Source organism: Sus scrofa, chromosome 11 (assembly GCF_054392235.1).
Source record: "Sus scrofa isolate SSC_HxYL_T2T_F1_AM1 chromosome 11, Sscrofa_HxYL_maternal_Yorkshire_Landrace_v2.0, whole genome shotgun sequence".
Classification (NCBI taxonomy): domain Eukaryota; kingdom Metazoa; phylum Chordata; class Mammalia; order Artiodactyla; family Suidae; genus Sus; species Sus scrofa.
Genome location: NC_139393.1, coordinates 73,706,397 through 73,722,768, shown reverse-complemented (window position 1 = coordinate 73,722,768; position 16,372 = coordinate 73,706,397). Strand labels below are relative to the sequence as shown.

The 16,372-nt window shown below is 47.8% G+C and overlaps 1 protein-coding gene and 1 long non-coding RNA gene across 29 annotated transcripts in view; both read right to left on the bottom strand.

The window, feature by feature from the left end:
* MBNL2 (muscleblind like splicing regulator 2) overlaps positions 1-14,695 on the bottom strand; it is a 159,849-nt gene extending 145,154 nt beyond the window's left edge. For 22 of the 28 annotated variants that reach the window (XM_021065800.2, XM_021065795.2, XM_021065805.2 and 19 more), the window contains exon 1: positions 14,495-14,695. The gene's annotated coding sequence lies outside the window, so the exon portion shown is untranslated. Of the gene's footprint in view, positions 1-10,662; positions 10,856-14,494 lie in introns of all 28 variants that reach the window. The other 6 variants (XM_084982154.1, XM_084982157.1, XM_084982156.1 and 3 more) reach the window with 1 other exon arrangement.
* LOC146398683 (uncharacterized) overlaps positions 14,495-16,372 on the bottom strand; it is a 146,720-nt gene continuing 144,842 nt past the window's right edge. Inside the window, exon 4 of the long non-coding RNA XR_014819770.1 lies at positions 14,495-15,554. This is a non-coding gene — a long non-coding RNA (uncharacterized LOC146398683). The remainder of the gene's footprint in view (positions 15,555-16,372) is intronic.

Sequence of the window (16,372 nt, the reverse complement as noted above, 5' to 3'; positions counted from 1 at the left end):
GTGGGAAGGAAACGCCACCTGGAAGCCCAGAAGGTTAGGAGAGAAACAGAGAAGATGGGGAGACATGAGGGGAAATAAAGAAGGAACAAAGGGAACCTTCTGACCAGTTTCCCTTTATCTGAGGACAGGCAGTGCCAGGCAACCAGCCACACTTGAAATTTTTCTTGGGAGTTCCCATTGTGGCTCAGTGGGTTACGAACCCAATTAATACCCATGAGGATGCAGGTTCGATCCCTGGCCTCGCTCAGTGGGTTGAGGATCTGGCGTTTCCACGAGCTGCAGTGCAGGTTGAAGACAGGGCTCAGATCCCATGTGGCTGTGGCTGTGCTGTAGGCTGGCAGCTGCAGCTCCAATTCAACCCCTAGCCTGGGAACTTCCATAGGCTTAGGGTGAGGCCCCCCAAAAGACAATATTTAATTTATTTAATGTTCCTTAAAGGCAAGAAAGACCACATATCCTAAGTGTCCAGCTGGCTGGATTTCTACCAAGTGGACACCGTGTGTAACCACACCCAGACTGAGAAGTGACCTCTTAGCAGGATTTTGATGTCCCTTGTCTTCTGTTTCAGTAGGATTCCTCTTTCCAGCAAGGGCAGCCCCTCCCCCTGGCTCACCACGGTGTCTAAGGAGCAGGCTACAGTGCAAATTAACCCTTTGATGGCTGTGGCCAGGACAGCATGTGTTTTTTTGAGAAGCCTCTTCTGGCAGCAATTGCCATTTCAAAGCAGGGGGAAAAAAAAAAAAAAAGTGTGTGTGAGGGAGTAATTTTGTGTGTAGGAGAAAAGTGTTTCTAATTTTCAATCCTGAACATGTGAGGGGAAGAAGGAAGATGGGAAGGAGGGAAATAAGTCCGTAAATGCAGCCTGGCTCCGCTTCCCCATTAGATGCTGGAAGCATTCCAGGGAAGTGCCATTTGGAGCAGGAAGCAAACAGAGCTGCCCTCCCCTACCTGCCTCAGCCTCGGTGGCCTGGGTGGGTCACCTCCTCCTCCACGAGCCTTCAGAGGCCTGGCTAGGTCGCTGGTTATTATTTCATAGCACACACTTTTCCCTGGAAGCCCGATACGGTATTGAACATATGGTTTTGATTTTTTTTTTTTTTTTTTTTTTCGGTTTTGAACCAGCGAACAAGATGGAGCGTGTCACCAACCCAACTCCAGGATCTGCTGGTTCTGCCCAACCGTGAGGGGAAACAAACCCCATGAACAGGATGGCCGCCCTGTTCTAGCAGCTTCGGGGCCAAGGAGGACCCGCTGAGGGCCAGGGGCCAAAAGGCAGTGGCATTGAGCCCAGGCTATTGACCAGACAAAGCACACAGGCCCTGTCCGAGCCTCTCTGTGGCTTTCTGCACTAATTCTCAAGCTGGAAGGAAGGGATCAGAACATCAAATAAAAACCAACAGCCGCAGGACAATTCACTCAAGCCCCAACATGTATTTGGCTCGGGGGGGCCACTGTTAACTCAGGGATCCACAAGGGTCCAATGGCCACCTTCTCTGCCTTCACATCTTGGGGTGGCTGGCTGGTCGATGTCTCCAAAAATCATCCTTCCTCTCAATTATTTTTTTCTGATCAATTATTTTAGTGTGGCCTGGGGTATCTGACATTCATTTTACCCTGAAGGGGGAAGACAAACAAACTCATGCTCCCTAGGGGGCAGCTGGAAAATGTGTACTTTTAATTAAAAAGGCACATTTCCAGCATGGCAAAGAGTCCTGGCCGAGTTTAGAGGACATGAGTGAAACTAGGAGAAAAAGGAAAACCAAAAACAAAAACAAGGCAGCGTTGTGATGGAGCAGGGGGCCTGGAGACCCTAAATATCAGCCTGGGAGTCTTCCTAAGAAAAGCTGGAGGGTGGCTCTCCACTCAAGGGGTAAAGCCTCAGAGCAGGCTTTCTCTGGGATCTCTCTAGATGAAAACCTGGCCAGCTTGTCGGGAAACGGTTCACCAGCCCTGCCCCCCTCCCTTTGTTTGCTCAGGGCGGCCCTGGGAAGGCCTGGGCGGAACCCAGAGAGAAAATCCTTCCTGGTTTCACCGCTCAGGGGAAGGAGGGCAGGTTAGCGCAGCCTGCTGTGGACTGGAGCCGGGATTAATTAGTTCCTTCGGTGACCTTGGCATCTACTGACGGCAGAGTGTGTCTCTAAGCCGTGGAGGGCTGTGCTGAGAGCGACAGAGAAACTCTCGAGGGCTCGGAGCCACTGCTAGAAGGATGGCCCTTCTGCTGTGCCAAGAAACATACACAGCACAACAACAACAAAACCCCCACAACGTGTACTTTTACCTGGAAAACTCCCTAAGTGGGGTATTGGAATTGTGCAACTGTTATCTATTTATCTATATTTCTATCAATTTACATCTGCATGTGTATCTATATATTATATACACATACTAATCTATGTCTAGGTATATATTACTCTAAATCTATATCTATCTACGTCTTTATTAATCTATATCTCTGGAGTGTATTACGTTAATATACATATATTCACCTAAGTCTGTCTGTCTGTCTCTCTCTAGCTCTCATCTATCTAGCTAGCATTCTTTGCGTGGTTTTTACAAGTCAATGCCTAGGAATTTGATGGGTGTTTCTGAAGGTGCCTAAAGCTTCTCATTGGATCGGAAGACAACTTTCAACCATTCCATGCAGCTGAGAAGGTGTCTGTCTCTCTCCTGCCTCCCCTCCATCCATCCGCTTCCCCGCCCCTGTGCTCAGGTCTGAACAGAGCTGAGGAAGAATGGAGAGCCCACCCCTTTCTCTATGGCAGCCGGTTCAAGGTTCAAGTCTAATCGTGATATGGGTCAGCAGTGTGACAAAGCTGCCAGGAAAACTCTGAGTGTCTTAGGTTGCATAAATAAAAGCACATTCCCTGAAAATAACAGGAGGTGCCAACTGCTCCTATCAGAGGAAGTGGGTTTGCCACCTTGAAATACAGAGGGGCTCGCCTGGAGGGGCGCTGGACCCACTTAGGGTCACTCCAAGAGCCTGGATGAGGGCTGAGCAGCGAAGGCCCCAGGGAGTCACATCTCATTTCGGCACGAGGAAGAATCTTAGAGTGCTGTGTAGGTCCGTGTGCCTTTTGGGGTGGTGGTGGCCCCGTATCCGGAGGCGGACGGTGGCCGTGAGAAACTGCCTGGCAGGACTGCGGTTGAGGGGAGACGGGAATTGTCTCTTTCCTTCCAAGCTGGATCCCTCCTGAGTTCCGGCTTGGGTCTGTGGCGGGTCAGCCGGGTGGCTCTCAGAATGTGATGTGCTCAGAGGTTCTCTGTGGACCCCGGTGTGTCTCCCCACACCTCACCCAGAGGGACAAGGACTCCGGTGGAGGAGCAGGTCACAGGAAAAGCAAAGAGTTAAAAGGACCAGCTCTCTGTGGGTCCCGAAGCCCCAAGGCAGCTCGTCCCTTTGATCCTGCCTCTTAATTGCAGCCTTGCTGCAACAGGGAACTTTGAAGAAAAGAAACAGGGCAACTCTTAGAGATAGGGTTTGTTTTGTTTCCTGAGGGGATGGTCTTTGTGGTGGCTGCCAGGAAGCTGATAGGAATGAAGGGCTTCCTAAGGGGCCAAATAAATAGTCCTTTCCACCAGCTAAGAGTCGGGTGTGACTAGAACCCCAGGGAGAGGGGGCATCCGTGTGCTGTTTAGCAGGGATGCCAGGTACGGCCTTGGCCGAGAGAAGAGACGCCGGGAACAGACACGGGTCAGCTCAGGCGCCGGCAGAGCAAGAGAGAAGAGGTGCCAGACGTGGCGGTGGGCAGACGCAGCCAGAGAGAAAGACTTCGCGCCCTCGCCAGAGAATGGGTGACACGTGGCACGAAAACAGCGCTGCAGGTGAACAGGGACATTGGGGGTGGGGGGGAGAGAAAAGGGACTTACGTCCTCATAGAGGGTGGCAGAGCTGCGACAACCCAAAGCATCTCCCTTTTGTAGAGGCCTCACAGCTAAGGATGAGCTTTTATGCGCTAGTGACTGGAAGCATCTAGAAGATGACTCGGATGGGGTCTTTCTCTAAGCTTCTTCCTGCACGTGTGTACACACACACACACACACACACACACACACACGAAGGAGATTCAGGAGTAAGGAAAAGGCCCACTAATCACAACAAATAATAGAGATGGTGTTCCAGCCATAGCTGGCAATGTCCCAAGTCCCTCTGTGAGAGGAACTCGTGGCTAAAACTGAACTCATGCCTGCACAGCCTGCCAGGAACGGCTTGTTTGTGTTCTCATTAACCGTTTAGAGCATTCTGCTAACAGTACGTGTACATCCGAGGGAAGGTTTTCTAAAGCAAACCCCCTTTTTTTTGGTTGCTGCCTCTAAGCACCAGCAGAACCGGTCTGGGTGTTCGGGGACCCCCAACTGGAGTCTCACCCCCCTGCTCTGTCACCTGTTCATCTGAGACCTTGGCAAGGAACTCAGCCTCCCAGTTATTTTCTTCATAAGAAGGTTTAACTGAGTTGATGCACACAGAGCTCTCGGAGGAGGGCTTGGCGCATAGTAGTCACTCAACAAACTCAATAAACACTGGTTTTCTTTGGGGCCTAAAACGCTCTTGGTAAACTAAAAAGGCATCAAGATGCCAGCCAGCTGCGTATGGACTAAATGGGGATCTGGGACTGGAAGACTTCCTCGAAATCAGGTTAGGGAGACTCCTGGCTGGAGACATGCAGAAGAGAGGGGGGCCGATGCCAGACACACAGAAAACCGAAGCCCGCCAGGGGAGGGGAGGCAGACAGGCACGAAACGAGATCCGAGACTGTCCGCTTAAGGCCTGGAGGTTTCACTTAAACACGCTATGGTTTCTCAGAACGTCTTTCCTCATAGCACGAGACTTGAGAACTAGCATTTTCCAACAAATGCGACTTGAACTGCGGGGAACGCTTTTTCTATGCTCTTTCCAGGCTTTGGAGAGAGTGAAGGGAGACGGACTGGCCTCATCTTAAGGCAAAGCTGCGACTGTCAGAGTTCCCGACCAGCGGGGGCACAGCAGACCCACCGGCTCCAGCTCCGACCGCAGTCTAGAGCAAAACCTCTAAGGCTGCTTTGGAACACGTATGCATGGTAGGAAAAAAATATCTCGGGAGCAGACATGGAAACAGACACACTGGCCTTCCCTGGAGGCGGGAGCGAATCCCTCAGGGAACTGGTGAGCCTTTGTGTCCACGGGGAGGACAGCCGTGGCCCCACAGGGAGTCACCCACACCCCATTCCCCGTGGCCACCGAGCTGCTTGAACTGCCGAGTCCCCCCCCCCCCCCCCCGATGCCCCGGAGCTCTGCAGCTTTGGTGCAAGCCTGGCAGGGCAGGTCCACTGAGCTCAGCACCACTCTGAGCCCGGGGCGGGGGGCGGGGGGGGGGGCTTGGAAAGGCCTCCTGAGAAAAGCAGGCAGGTCCCGGCCCTCAGCCCTCCCGAGTGCTCCTTTAAAGCCATCTTAGACCCAAAGATGCCACCATAGCCGCCACTGTGTTCCAGGGCCTTCAGGACCAGCGCCGAGCATCCCCTGCCTCACCTGCGAGTGTGTCAGGAAGGCAGACTCTCAGACCCCACTCCTGGGCTCCTAAATCAGACCCTACATTTGTAATTAGACTCCCCAGAGATTTTATTTAAATTTTTTTCTTTTTTAAAAAGATTTTATTTTTTACATTGTCGCTGATTTATAGTCTTCCGCCAATTTCTGCTGTATAACAAAGTGACCCACGCCAGACATCTGTACACTTGCAAGTTTGAGAAGCAGTATTCTGGTGTACCCATGGTAGGCATGAAGGTGCCCACCATTTGCTGTCTTTGGGTACTTTTTCTTTGTCTTCAAACTGGTCCCTATGGCTGGGTTCAGCGAGCCTTGCTAGACCGGGGAATGAATGAACCCTGGGTCTATGACAACAGCAGGGTGACAGTGAGATCTCCCATCACTCTGGGTAGGAAGTACTGTCCTAACCAATTACACCCCCACAATGAATAGTTTGAGATACAGACGCGAATGTCTTGATAACTGTTAGTTTTCCATGCTTTCTTTCGGTTATTAGTGAAGCTTGAGTTTTTAAAGAGTCAGCTATACATATGAAAGATACAGGCAGGAAATGCTCCTTCCCCAACCAATATCCTGCAGCTCTTACCATGGCAGTGAATTGATATTTGCCTCCAAGAGAGCCCTGGCCTGAGGGCTCACGGCAGAAAGGGCACACTCTGGCAGGACAATGCAGCCCGGGACGCTGCACGGCCACCGCTCCGAACCATGGAGGCTGGAGGCTGTGGTTTGGTGCCTCACAGTCTTGGTTACTCCCTTTTTGATTGACAATTTGCTCCTTTGTGGGAACTGGCCTTCCTGATTCTTTGCAGCTCTTGTTCTCTTCTGGACCCTGGCAGTGTTCCCCGGGGCTGACCCTTGGTCACCTGCTTGTCTCCACTTATGCTCCCTTCTTCTTGGAGGTGGGGAGCATCCCTGCCCCCCCCCCCACAACGGCTTCCACGCAGGCGTGTCTCAGTTTACGTGTGCAGCCTGGTGGCTCAGCTGCTCTCCGTGTTCACACTGGCCAGTGTCTATGGGTGACCCATCCTTAGCTAAGAACAACCATTATCAGAACTCAGAGCTCAAAACGCATCCTCCCTTCCTCCCCGCACCCCATTCCCACTGGCGGGCCCCCTTTTCCATCCACTCCCATTTCTGTTAGGGTCCCAGAGATATTTCTGCGGCTGGGAGCCCCCAGGTCGTCTTGGCTCTGCTCAGCTCTCACCGGCTCCGCTATTATTCTTCCTTCAAGACGCCTTTTAGATTTGCCCTTTGTCCTCCTATCCTCACAGGGCCATTCTCATCCAGCTCCTTCCCACGGGAGGCCTGAAGCAGTGCGAAAGTTTTCTGGCCAGTGGCATCCCTTGTTACAAATTTTCTAACCTCTAAGTCGATCTCGTAAGCCTAAATTCAACGCTTCTAAGGCATTAGACGTGTGCTCTCATGGTAATAAAACTAAGCTCCTCCTCGTGGCTCTTTAGTTTTTCCATATTCTGACCTCCCCAAGCCATCAAACTTCTTTCCCGCTGCCTCCCCACCCGGAATGCCTATTCTTCAAAGTTAAATTCCATACCGGCCCCCTGCATCATGCTGCTCCTCCTCCTCTTGTTTGAATTAATTAATTTATTTTTTAAATTGTATGGCCCCATAGGGATTGAATTCAAGCCATGCCTGTGACCTATGCCACAGCTGTGGCAATGCTGGATCCTTTGACCCACTGAGCTGGGCCAGTCAAACCCGCCCCTCTGCAGTGACCTGAGCTGCTGAAGTCGGATCCTTAACCCACGGGGCCATGATGCAAACTCTTTCGATTTTACAAATTTCTTTATTTGATTAACGTATAGCTGATTTATGATGCTGTGCCAATTTCTGCAGTACAGCAAAGTGACTCAGTCCTGTACAGGCATGCATCTTCTAAATGTTATTTTCCATCAGGGTCTATCCCAGGAGATTGGATATAGTTCCCTGTGCTGTAGAGGAGAAGCTGGCTGTCTCTTCATTCTAAATGTTCTAGTTTGCTACTGTTTCTCCTTCTTGAGCTTGAGTTTGTCACTGATCCTCTTCCCTTAACTAATTTTGACTGTTGTCCCCTCTGAACTTTTTGGATCATAAGCCCCTCTCAGAACAAACACTTTTGAGAGGAACAACCATTATAGGGTTCGTTACTTATTTATAAATGCAACACTTGCACAACAATACTAAAATGTTACACATATTATCAAGCATACAAGAAAATGGACATTTTTTAAAGGATGGGCTACATAAGATATAAGATATAAGTTCAACTTTTTCCTTTTCTCACCTAGAAGATGATCTTGCCCTAGACCTGGGGTCTAAACATCCTGTTTTGGAAACGTTGATCTAGACAAATTACATCCATTCAGAGCTAGAAGTAGTGTCTCTTCCTCCTCAAAGCCTTATCTACTGCTCCAGCCCAAACGGAGTTGTACTTTCCTGAACTCCCAGAGCACTTAAAGGTAAAAGCAGTAAATCACTGATGTCATAGGTCCTTCACCAGTATTTTTTAGTTGACTAATTGAAGCTTGCATCTGAGATGCCAGAAATTTATAGATTTAAACAAATAATTCAATGTCTTAATTAAAAACATGCAATCTTCCCCAAATTGCTTGGGTTGGGCTCCTGTCCGCCATGCAACATCCACTGCATGAAAAATTCCAAGTCAGACTGCAGGGTAATTTTATTTAAAGACTATTTTATCTCACTAAATATCAAATGCACAGAGTCCCATAGCTTTGAGGACCAGATTTTCCACTATTTTGGCCAGTGAGATTTTTAACACATTGCTTAACCTCACTGAAATTCACTTTTTATTTTTTCTAAGATGGGAGCAAAAGGCAGACTTTGTGGCCATTAAAAGATGATACGCATGAAAACAGAAATGATAGATGATGTAAGCTGCTACTAGGATTATTGCACCTGGCATTTATGTGTTATAATAAACTATATAAAGTACATCTGCGGTTTCTAAAATAATCAACCTCCTACCTCCACCTCGAGCTTTTCCTTCTTTCTGCAAATGAATTGTTTTTTTCTTGATTTTATTTGCTCAGCTGAAAACACAGCCTTGCCTCCCTCTAGGACTTGGAGGTATGACTGGACCTGAGTTTAAATCCCGGCTCTTTCAGGTACCAGATCATGGGTGTGTTGTCGAACCTATCAGAACGTCTGCTGGCCAGGATTAACTTTGCGTGGATAATATTAACTTCACGGAGTTTTGTTTAAGGTCCAAAATACATGAGCTATGTGCGTAAAGCACCCAGTTTATGACACATGCCACTAAAATATTAATTTCTGCCCTCACTCCTTTAACAGGCTTTAGGGAACACAATGAAATGATCTCGTGGGCAAAGGGAATTATTTACATTTGGGTTTCATTGTTGATTTTGGTTTCTCCCTGGCCTGCGAGCCATTTACAACCATTTGCGAATTTTATGTTCTAGAGGCACCTCCCAGCCAAACGCACATTGCTCCCGGGTGGCTGGGTTGGGGGGTGAAGCATAGGTTTGGTCCTCTGATGCCTTCTGAGCAGTCAGAGCTGAGAAAGTAAAGCCAGTTGACCTCTCTTCCAGCTCTGCTTCTGCTTCTAGGCTGCCTGCTGAACTAGCTATAAATGTACTTGTTGCCCAAGAAAGCATTTGGGGACAGGAGAGAGGGACATGCATCCACGTACCAGGGGCCCTTAAGTTTTTTCCCGTCCTTCAAAATTCAAATCAATTAACCACTGGAAAAAAACAAAACAACAAAACAATGCATGGAGTTTTAAAAATCCAGAGTCTAACTCACCTCCACCAGAAGCTTCACCCAGCACAACCCCGGAGTGCTCTAATTTTAGGCTCCCTGTTTCTAATCCTCCGTGTGAACTGTTAATTGAGATGAAGTCTGGGCAAGCCCTCTGCAGAGGGTACATAGGATCTATACCTATGTTAATTTTCCTTCGGAAGGCACTTGGGTACCTATCCCTTCTCATCCTGTTTGTAAGCCTCTTGTTCTCCAGCCAGAGCGATTGCAAAGCGCTCTGGCCCAGGGACCTGCAGCCTTTCCTACCTCCTCCAGATGTCTTCTGAGGTGGCTCACCCCCCAACAAAGCTCTTGACAGCCACCTGCTTGCCTCGACGCTCCCAGGCCCCGGACCTGCCCACCTGCCTGTCAGGCCCCCTCGCTGAAGACTCTCAAGCTTCACTGTACCTCCTCAGTCTCCTCCCCCAGCGCTTCCCAAACCAAACCGGGTCCCTTCCCCTAAGGCTTGTCTGCGCCCAGAGAATGCACATTCATTTTGATGTCAGGGTGAAAAACCAAGCAAAAACTTTGTGTTTCAAAAGGGAAATCGATTTTTAAAAAGTAACTCTGCTTTTAAAAAAGGTCGGGGGGGGTTTAACCCTCCAGGGTCAAGCATCCGGTTTCCTTGCTGGGATGGGGATGGTGAGAAAATGCCACCAGGGGCTTCCCAGCCGCTCCAAGGCACAGAAGTGTGGGAGAGGGTCTAGGGTTTCCTTTTGTTCGTTGCTGGTTAAGGCCTTTTACATGATGCGCCCGTGTTCCCCAGTCACCTCGAGTGATCTCAGTAGCCTAGCATTTTGGATTTTTTTTTTTCTCAGCATGCTTGAATATGTATGGCTCATCATATGGCATTATCATGTTGTTTAAACAGTATTTATGCTGAGAAATATAATAGAGGTAAAGAAAGTACAGAGAGATCCTTAAAACTCAACATTCCTTCTCTGATTCTCCCCTCAAACACCAAAACTATCTCAAATCTACGGTTAATATCTGATGGTTAATCAGGTGAACATTAGCTAATAAAGTCACTATTCCAGTCTTTGAAATTGACGATGTCACGTCATTCCTTTCCATCCCATATTTTGCACATACTCAGAGTCAAGTATTAGGTCACTGACTTGTTCTAACCAAACAGCAAAAGCCAGGGAAGCCAAGAGGTGTTTAATAAACACTTGTTGACTGATTGATGGAATAGACGGACCTCGGATCTCGAAGACAATGCATGCTTTGTCAGAGCACCAAGGTAAATCGGGGGTCCACTTTTATTACCAAGCATTTCTGCCATATTGAGGGGGGCCGGCCAGACGAAAACTTCTCCCACCGCCCTGTGGCTCAGGCTCACAAAAGAAACCCTCGGGCCTCACCTTCCGCACCTGCGTTCACTCTCAGCGGCAGAGCCTGGGACCAGCTTCCATTTAACGGTGCTGAGCAGCTGAGGGCACAGGCCTGATGCAGACCAGCCATGACGTCATCTTGGGCTCCTTACTCTGGGTATTATGACAGCTGCAACTCAGTTTGTGCACATTAAAAAAGAAAAAAACATCCAACAACAAAAACCTAAATAAATAAATAAAAATAAACAACTGAGCCGGGTAAAAAGCTGGAGGAAAAACAGCATTGTAACCAGTTTACAAAGCGCAGCGAAGTCTTCCTACCTCGTCCTTCTGAAGGACACCAAAGCATGGCATTCCAACTTCCCCGCTCCACAGGGCAGCGGACATCTGTGCCCTTCCGGTTCATTCTATAAAGGATGCTCAGGCACATGACACCTTTCCTTCTCTTTACAACCCTTCCTCTCTTTACAGGTTGGGCGTCAGGTGGATTTTACGAAAAGGGCTAAGTGTCCCATCCCTTGTTCTGCTCTGTCCCCGGGGTCCCGTGCTCACCTGACCTAACTTTGGACCTATGATTTTTCCCTTGTCTTTGCTACCTGCTGACACGGAGGCTTCACACCTCCTGCCTTTCCATAAGGATGGCCCCTCGCCTCCACTGCCCACCTGCTCCCCAGAGATGCCAGCTTTCTCTGCCTGCCACGACAGTCACAGCTGTTTCTGACCCTGCCAGCAGTCCTGTGCTGCTGCACCAGGAGCTACAAAAGGCCCCAAACTATGTTTTCAACAACCGGCCTGCCCAGTGGTCCTCCCACCTCTTCCTTAGTCAGAATCTTTTACCACTTGCCACGTGACCAACCTCCTTCCATGTTGATAAGACACATATGGTCATTTTCGAAAATGTAAACGAAACGGTACATCATCCCATTTTTTTTTTTTCCTTATTGAAGTAGAGTTGACCTGCCACACACCCAGCTTTGCTTGCTCCCGGTAGGGAAGCACAGGAAGAAAGGAGAGAAAATGCAGGCGAGCCTGAGCCCCTATCAATCTCCCGTGAGGAATTCTCTTACACTCAATATCGAAATCCTTCCTCCTCTCCCAGTTCTTGCTTGGAATCTTGAGTACCTGAGCACGAATCTCTATGGCGCTCCCGGAGCAGTTCTGGCTGGTAGCCACGTGATATTGATTTGTTTTTACCATGGCAACAGCAAATTAAAACAACTAGCAGGGAGGAGACAGGCGGTTCACCAGTAACGCGACGTAACCAGTAGATTTCACAGGCGTCCTTTTCTCCTTTCCTCTGATTTTCCTCCCTTCTTCACGCCACTCTCACACATTTACAACAAAAGTCAAAGCGAAAATGGCACGAAATGCTTCGGACGCTCTAAGGCCTCTGTCTGCAAGAGTCTGGTTTGCCCAGCTCCTAGCCTATGGCACCAGATCCCCGGAGAAAACGCACACAGCAGTGCTCTGATTTCCTTGGAAATTTCACGAGTGGGTCCAAGAATAAATATCGCCAGAAAATTGACGTGAACGTGACGTAGAGGGAAGGGTTCTGCATATTTTACCTTAACATCCGACAGCATTTGCCAACAGTTTTATTAACGAGGAGAAGGGGCTCAGCCCTTCGTACTTTAGCTCATGTGTCAAGAAACAAATAACTTTTTTTTTTTTTTCCTTTGGATGAAAGGTCAAGGTCTCTCAAAATGCTTGAAGGATGAAGGCAAGTGTAGCAAGCATTATTCAACTGTATTTAGAGAGAGAAAAAAATTGAGGTGGGCGCTTGCTCGCGTCTACATAACACACGCAGTCCTAAAGAGGATGCAAACTACAGCTGGGAACTCCCCAGAACTCCCGTCTCTTCTCATGGAAATTTTTCCCGCAAAAGCTCCTCTTTAAACACTAGCCACTCCCTTGATCTCTAGGGCCAAGGCTGCCACTTGTGACACGGGATGAACAGCCTCCAGGGCTGGACTGCCCTTCCTTGGGTCCATCTGTGCTAGGGCACAGTGTGCTCGTCACATCAGAGCAGCTGTTCCCACCATCACAACCAGCCGTGAACTTGGTGGCACAACCCGGGTCCTAAAAAGTGGCTCCGGAGGACCTGGGAACGGGGCCACGGGGGGCGGGGGCCGCTGTGTGCCCAGGTGGTGGTGCTGGGCTGCACCGAGGAGGTCCAGCCAGAAGCAGAGCCCCGCTCCATCCACTCCCGGCCGCTTATTGTCAGTGCAGGCAGCCAGAGCCCTGCAGAAAAACCCGCTCTGACCCGCTCGGACGTGAGGAGGCAGCTAGGAGATGCCCTATTTCTGCTGACGATGGGTGTAGGGTTTAGGCAGGACGGGGAATACGCAGACATAACTCAGGACCTGCCAAGTGAGAATGAGAATGCTCCTGGCCAGGACATAAAGAAATATCCCCCTCCACGAGCCTGAATAAAAGAACACAGCAGAAATAGTTGGGAGATGACGTCAGAAGTTCTGAGCTAGTGTCCTGCACTTCTCCTTGAAAGTAAAAACAGTGGGTCTAGAAGAATCTACGTGGCATTGCCCTTCTTTAAATGAGTCCTTCTACAGCTCCTTATAAAACAGGCAGGCCAGCTGAAGAAACTTCATCTGTAGAGGTTATGAGAATCTCTTTAATTTTTTTTTTACTTTATTATTCTTTCAATGCACGTATGACTCAATTAACAAATATCTTTCCACTTAACCTTTGTCTTTTCAAAGGACAGGAATGTTTCTTGAGGAATGGTCAATGGTGGTGGTGGTTAGGCAAGTCGGATTTTTTGTTTTTCCTTCTCCGCTTCAGTGCTTGCTAACTATTCTAAAAATGTTACACATTTATTGTAAACATATGCTTCCGAGGCCTAACAAAAAAGCACAGTTTCCTCATGCCTGGCAGAAATTTAAAACGGAAAAGGGCAGAAAGAATTCTTTAACAAATATATCCTTTCCTTCTCTTGGGCCAAGTGTGTTAAAAATAAATCTTTCCCCATCATTTCTCAGTGCTGTTTCTCGGCAAGAAAGTTGATATGGTTCTGCACAGTGAAAACACAGCTTTAAAAGCTAGCCTGCCCTCATTAAATTATTCTGCTGGCTGTGTGTTCTCATTAAAAATGCATAAAGATCAGATAATTGCAGTAAGCATTATTAACCCAGCTTTACTTTTGAATATAATGGTTCCACTTTTAAGCTGGAAACAAAGGCTCAGACGTGCGAGAAAAAGAAATGTAAACATTGAACTACAGTATCGAAAACTTGTCAGCAAGCTACCTCTTGCTGGCTTGTTAATAAAAATGTGCTTTTGAAACTCAATTAAAGCCTTGACATTATAAGACCTAGGTAGGTCCCTAATTCCCAATAAGTAGACATATATATATTTTTTTCCTTTGGCTAACACTCAATCGATGATTATTTACCATGAGTTTTTTTTTTTTCATTTTCTTAATTACAAGTCTGTTTTCAAATAATGGGATCAACGTTAAACTTTATGCCCGAGCTAACTATGGCAGTCAGAAAATTTTCTAGAACCAGAAAATAAGAACGCTCGCCAGAATTCAAATGCTTTTTGTTGAATAATCAATGGATCTATTCTTTGAAGAAAAAACTCGTTTTCTGCCTCACCCCAAACAGGCGGCACAGATTCACGCTTTGCCATTCCTTTTTCTCAAATCAAAATGTTACGTAAAACTCCAGGGTCCCCCCGCAAGTATTACATTTGAATTAGTGGAATCCGGTTTCCCCGGCTTCCCTAAGCAACACACACGGAATGCAGCATACTGCAGCAAACTCTTTAAACATTCAGGGGGAAAAAAAAAAAAAAAAAAAAACAGAAGAAGAAGAAGGGGGTGGGGGGGTGATTCCCTTACCTTGTTTAGCTCTGCCTCTCCTTTCCCTTTACAGTGACCCCAGGAACATCTGGCAGAATCAGTCGGCCGAGGCTTCTCCGCTGCATCATGAGGAAGAAATTTCCATGTAAATAGTTCTCATTCCCTGTGTATTGTACTCTGAGACCCGTCTGCCGTATCTGGAAAATTTTGCCTTCAGATGATGAAGCAAAGACAGTCTAAACTCTGTTGCTGTAAGCTGCAGCCCTTCCTTCCGACAAACCCCGCCCCGCCGTGGGCAGCCAATCCCCAGCCAGCTCGTCAGCCCTACTCGTCTGAAACTGGCCCTCATAGGATGACTGACACAGCAACACAGCACTTGCAGTGTGTGAAAACAGTGCATCCATACTGATGAAAGAGGAATTTCCCTCTCAGAAGAAAGCAGTCAGGGCACCAAGACAAAGTGGCACATAATTGGCAGAGCAGAGAGAGGGGCAGCTCCAGAGAACAGCCTTGAAGACAGCCAGGGCTTGCGGCTGCCCTGGAAATACTTTGGGAAAGGCAGAACTCCGCAGGATCCAAAGAAATCCGGGTTGTGCTGGAAACTGAAGTCATTATCCCATTGGACAAAGCATATATTTTTTCCGAAAGGAGAAACAATTCGGTGCCTGCCGTGGAAATCCATACACCTTCCGTTAGTGAGGAAGAACGCGTTGGCCCAAGTGCCTATTCGAAGTCAAAACATGCCCTTATCCGTTGCACAGTTTTCCTCTAGGACATCTGTTACTGCAGCCCGTATATCTTTCGTCCAAGTTTTCAGACTCCCGGGGCCTTCAATTAGGGAATTCTGAACAATAAAATGGATATCGATACTTGAGCCTTTTGTGCTCTTGGCAGGCTTCTCTGAGAGGATAAGGTGTGCCTTAACCTGACCCTAAGATTCTTAGGTACCACTTGAGAAATACTGTGCACTGGTCCACATTGTCCTTAAGGAAGCGACGATTACGGCAAGATGTTTACTGCTGAGCACGCCTGACACGTGATCCAAGGGGCGCCATCAGGTGTGGCTCCACAAAGGATGCTTTGAAGGTGCTGAAGTTCCCTGAGATACAGCAGGAGCACAGAAATGCAAAGGTTACTAAGGGTTATTTATTTTTTCCCAGTCAACTGTACTCTATTTTGAAAAAAAAAAATGGCATTTAGAAAACACAAAACACATATGCTTTCCTTCCACTAAACACAACATTTTGAATTTAAAAAATTATCTCATGGTACCTGGCTAGACCAAGGCACGAACAAAGCCCTGAAAGGTTGAACCCCACACCCTATTGTTTATAAGCAACTGTCCAGTGCACCTGTAATGAAGTAACCGTTGGTGTGGGATTCATGATTTCCTTTGATTTTGCCAATTGCTATTTATTTATATTATAGTTGATTTACAGTGTTGTGTTAGTTTCAGGTGAAAGCAAAAGGATTCAGTTATACATATATATATCCATCTATACTTTTTCAGATTTTTTGCCTTATAGGTTATTATGTAACATTGAGTATAGTTCCCTGCCAAATTGCATCTTTTTTTCTTCTTCTTCTTCTTCTTCTTCTTCTTCTTCTTCTTCTTTTTTTTTTTTTTTGGCTTCTTAGGGCCACACCTGCAGCATATGCAGGTTCCCAGGCTAGGAGTCGAATAGGAGCTACAGCTGCTGGCCTGCACCATAGCCACAGCAACACAGGATCTGAGCTGCGTCTGCGACCTACACCACAGCTCACGACAACGCCAGATCCTCAACCCACTGAGCAAGGCCAGGGATCGAACCCGCAACCTCATGGTTCCTAGTCGGATTCGTTAACCACTGCGCCACGACAGGAACTCCACAAATGCATTTTAAAATCACAATGTTTCATATGATTTGGAGGGTATTT